General features: G+C 46.2%; 1 long non-coding RNA gene across 1 annotated transcript; it reads right to left on the minus strand.

Annotated features, from left to right (window-relative positions):
• Positions 1–291: 291 nt before the first annotated feature.
• Positions 292–2,535, minus strand: LOC114234678 (uncharacterized). The gene is made up of 3 exons (XR_003620867.2): positions 1,877–2,535; positions 1,010–1,149; positions 292–392 (listed from the first exon to the last, which is right to left on the minus strand). It is a non-coding gene; the product is annotated as an uncharacterized LOC114234678 (long non-coding RNA).
• Between the last annotated feature and the right edge of the window lie 1,814 nt (positions 2,536–4,349).

Consider the following 4,349-nt stretch of genomic DNA (forward strand, 5'->3'; position numbering starts at 1 on the left):
ACCTTCTGGGGAGAAGGCTCATACCTGCCTCCAGATTTGCAAAGACATCTTGGCCCATATAAATCCCAACTTAGATTAGATCTAGCATAAAATTAATCTAAGGGTCTAGTTTATATTTAGGTCCAAGGATAATTATAGTAAAGTGGAACTTCCTTAACCCTTTGCACTCGTTTGCTTTTTTCTCGAGCTACTACCAATGCTAACCGTGTCGAGTCACACTCGACATCCGAGTGCAAAAGGTTAAAAATCAAACATCATACTTCTCATCCAAGAAGAGATTCTCAGGGTCACAGTTATTCTGGCCCACACGTTTATTGGAAAGATGATAATCCACGTCGTCACATGCAGCCTTTTGTTTTCAGGGACATTGTCACATCATCAGCACAGCAGCCCTGCCCAGTAAAGGAGAATTATAAGTCCCGTTGGTGAGACGAGAAAACCAGGATTTAGAGGAGTCTGACTTCTCAAGTTTATGCAACTGGTGAATGAAAGAGGCAGGGCGGCCCTGACAAGCAGTGACTTCTCTGGTGGCAACAAAGGTGCCGTAGGCTATTGACCCCTGTGCTAGGGATGCCTTCTGGGGAGAATTACTATGATTTGCCCCAAGATTACTACCCTTCAACCCATAGGCAGCCCAGTACTTTTAGCTCTGATTGTTAAGAAAAAAAATTACCGTGGGCTACAAGTTGTCCGCAGCTGGTGAATTTGATATGGTCAGCACACCCATGGACCCCCAACTGGAGGCAGTATTTAAAGTTTCATTTACACAAGAAAGGGCCATGGTGTCCAGGAACCTTCCAGTGTTTTCCATCGGCCCAGCATCAGAGGCCTGCCTGCTAGCTCCCTGGATGAGCCAGGTACTCTCTCACACTTGGCAGAATCCACTGTGCAAATAAGAGTTCTGGCTGCTGATGGCCTTTCTGATCTGGTTGCCATGGGAACGGCTAGCAGATGGAAGAGGATAAGGTACAGGAAGTTATATAAAGAAGGCTCTCTTTAAAGCCCTTACCTGGTCTCCCCCAATCTTGTGCGTTTCCATGGAAGCAGGAGCAATAACCACTCTCCAGGCTTGTTCTGGGGACCTGGGTCTCGGAGCTGCAGTCAGATAGCTCCAGGTCTCCTCCCAGGACTTCACCCCAAAGGTGAGAGCTGGAAGTTGTATGAGGCCTTCACAAGGGGGGATACTCAGGACTGCCCAGGGCCCAGGCGTGCAGACCTCCCATCCGGTGGCTGGACAGGGCCTGAGGCTCCCTCCTCTGAGTGAGTGCAGCCCAGCGAGGGGACAGCCTGGGGCTTCCTCTCAAAACCCCTCCTGGGGCCCCCACCTGCTTCCACTAGGCCATCCTCTCCCTCGGCCCTCACTTCCCTGGTCTCTCTTCTGCTGACCATTGATTGACCTTTGCCTCACTCCATCCAAGTCTCTCTCTCTCAGTCTCTCTCTCTCTCTCTCTCTCTCTCTCTCTCTCTCTCTCTCTCTCTCTTTATCCCTCTCTCTCTCTCTCTCCCTCCCTGTCTCTCTCTTTCCCTCCTCTCTCTTCTCTCTTTACCTCTCTCTCTTCCAAAGGGTGCTTAACTCTTGCAGAGTTTTCTCTTTAATCCTGTAGTTCCAATTTCTCACTTTCAAAATGCATTTCTTTTGTTGAAATGTAAAGTATTTTCACTGTCCTGTTCAACTGCCTCTAAGACAAATGATTTTTCACCCAGATTTGGAGAGAAACAAAAATCTGTGTTTCAGAGTGCATAGATACCATTTTCTTTTGCCCAGAAAATCCATGCAATTATCTCCTTGGCCACCTGCTGAGGCATTTCTGAGACTCATTCCAGTGGCCTTTATATCTGGAGATAAAGCCCAAACACAAAAGGTTAATTGACTTACACATATTTTTTCTTCATTGGTCAGCTCTGTCTCTTCCAACTTCATTTCCAAATGTATGCAACATATCCACCAAGCAAAAACAATCTCACATTCCCATAGGGAAGTCTCTCTCATACAACCAGAACTTAAAAAATAGGAACATACCAAATGAAAAATATAAGGCGCCACACCCATTCATGTCTATTTAAACCTGTGTCCGCCTCCTTTTCACAATTGCTCAGGCTGCAGGCAGTTCTCAAGGACTTTGAAAGACTGCCCATCTGTTGAGTGTAGCCCAGATTCACAGCCTGATCCTGTCAGTGAGGCAGGTAAATATTATCCTCCCCTTTCACAGGTAAGGCAACTGAGGCTTAGTGATCATCAGTTTGTAGTTTAGGGACAAAAAGCAGAAGATTGGAACAAAGGTGTCCTGCCTTCCATCACGTTACCTTAACTATGTAAGAAAATTAGTCAATAAATCCCAAGGAAGAAAATTGCTCAGAAAAAACTTGTAGTACCAGCCTTCGGACGTTTTCGTTGTCTCCACGCTTTATTCTAAACCCACGAGCCCCTAGAGAGCAAAAGCAGGGACAGCCTCGGCCAACTAGGAGAGGGACCCCTGATCCAGGTGCATCCGAGATCTTGGTCACATTCACCCCAGTCTCCTATTGGAGGAGTGATTCCTTCTAACTGTTCTTTAAAATACACATATCCATTCATTTACCCCATAAATACTGACCGAGCGTATAATAGGAACAGCACCTAATTGTGATGTCACAGTGAGCAAATGGGGCCCTGCTTGTTGTCATGGAGGGGCACGGGCAGTAACAAACGTGCCATAAACTGTGCAGTGATGTGCAGTGCCTCTCCTTCCAGGCCAACCGGTGCCCTCCATATGGCCCAGGCCTGTGGGCATGTCTCATCCTCGCTGTGTTAGAACCTCTGTGACATTCGATGCAACCGATAATCGTTGTCTTTCTGAAGCTGTCCCTCCCTGGCTTCCCAGCTCATCAGGCTGGGGCACAAACATTGAATCCACATTTGTGAATTGACATCCTTTATCTCCTTGAAGGTGTTACCTCCACCCACCCACCTGGACCTGAGGGAAACATCTCCACACCAGATCTTTATGGCAAAAAAAGTCCACGAAATGTTCCTGATGCCTGCCGAGTACTAGACATTCTCCCAGGTGCCTGGGACGTGTGAGTGAGCTGTGTCTTAGTGGCATGTTTTGTCCTGATGGACACAGCCCACCACGTTCTGTCATATTTCTCCAGCCACACCTTCTGGCCTGCCTCCTCTTCTTTCTCAACGCATCCCTCAGGTTCATGTGCCTTCCACCTCTCCCCCTCCATCTCCATCCCCAGAAGAGGCTATTTGTCACTTAGTCTCCACAGGCCTCCCTGACCAACAATGGCCACCCCTCCTCTGGGCTGTGTGTCTATATACCCCCACCCCAGAACACACCCTTGGTTGCAACTTCTGATCAGCTAGCATCTATGTCTGCCCACCCCAGACTGTCACCTCCTCCCAGGAGCCAGGTTTACCCGCTGTGTTCCCCTGGAATTTGCACAGTGATGCAAAACATCAATGGAGATGATATTTGGAGAAAATACTGATACAATGAGAGATACACAGACTGTGAGAGAGTGAGCTTGAGACTATAACTCTTAAGTGTAAACACGATGTTGACAGAATAGCAGGTACTAGTAGAACTCAACACCAGGATTCGACATCCTCACGTCATCCAGGCCTCCCAACTCCCATGAGTTACCCATCTACCCACTGGACAGCTCTACCTGATGCCCCACAGGCACATCACAGCTCCAAAATTGTACTTACATCTCCCCTACTCCAAAAATTGGTGTCTGTTTTTGCAGTTTTCATCCTGGTGAATACCATCATGATCCATCCAAATTGTCCAGTCTGAACCCTCTCTCTCTTCTGAGCCCAAGTTTCAAATCAACAGGTCCTATACATTTACATTTCCTGAATATATCTCCTTTCTATCCCGTAGCACTATCTTAATCCACATCTTTATTTCCTACCAAGACATTGCCAACTCTGGTAGCAAAATGATTATTTAAAACAGAAATCTAATTATTATACTTCTCCATCCTCTAAAGTTCCCACCCCCAATTATTCTACCATTGCCCTCAACATGTTTTGAAATGATCTGTTTGATTCACTTCAAAAGAAGCATATCGAGTGTACATGCAATATCTTATTCATTTCAGGAGTCTCATTGTTGGTGCACAGCAGATGCCCAATACTTTTGCTGAACTCTTAGACTGAATTGTTTATTTGAGGGCACTGAATTGTGTTATAAATAAATTTGATTTGTAATCATCTAAATGACCATACCAAATACTATTGCTTTATTCAAAGACCCTTCGCAGAGACCACCCTTCACAGGAAGGTGATCTTTAATGGTGCTGTCCTGGAGTCTCTCTTTTTCAATGTTTTCAGATGTGGATATAGATCATAAACTAAT

The sequence above is a fragment of the Eptesicus fuscus genome, chromosome 2 (genome assembly GCF_027574615.1).
Source record: "Eptesicus fuscus isolate TK198812 chromosome 2, DD_ASM_mEF_20220401, whole genome shotgun sequence".
Classification (NCBI taxonomy): Eukaryota; Metazoa; Chordata; class Mammalia; order Chiroptera; family Vespertilionidae; genus Eptesicus; species Eptesicus fuscus.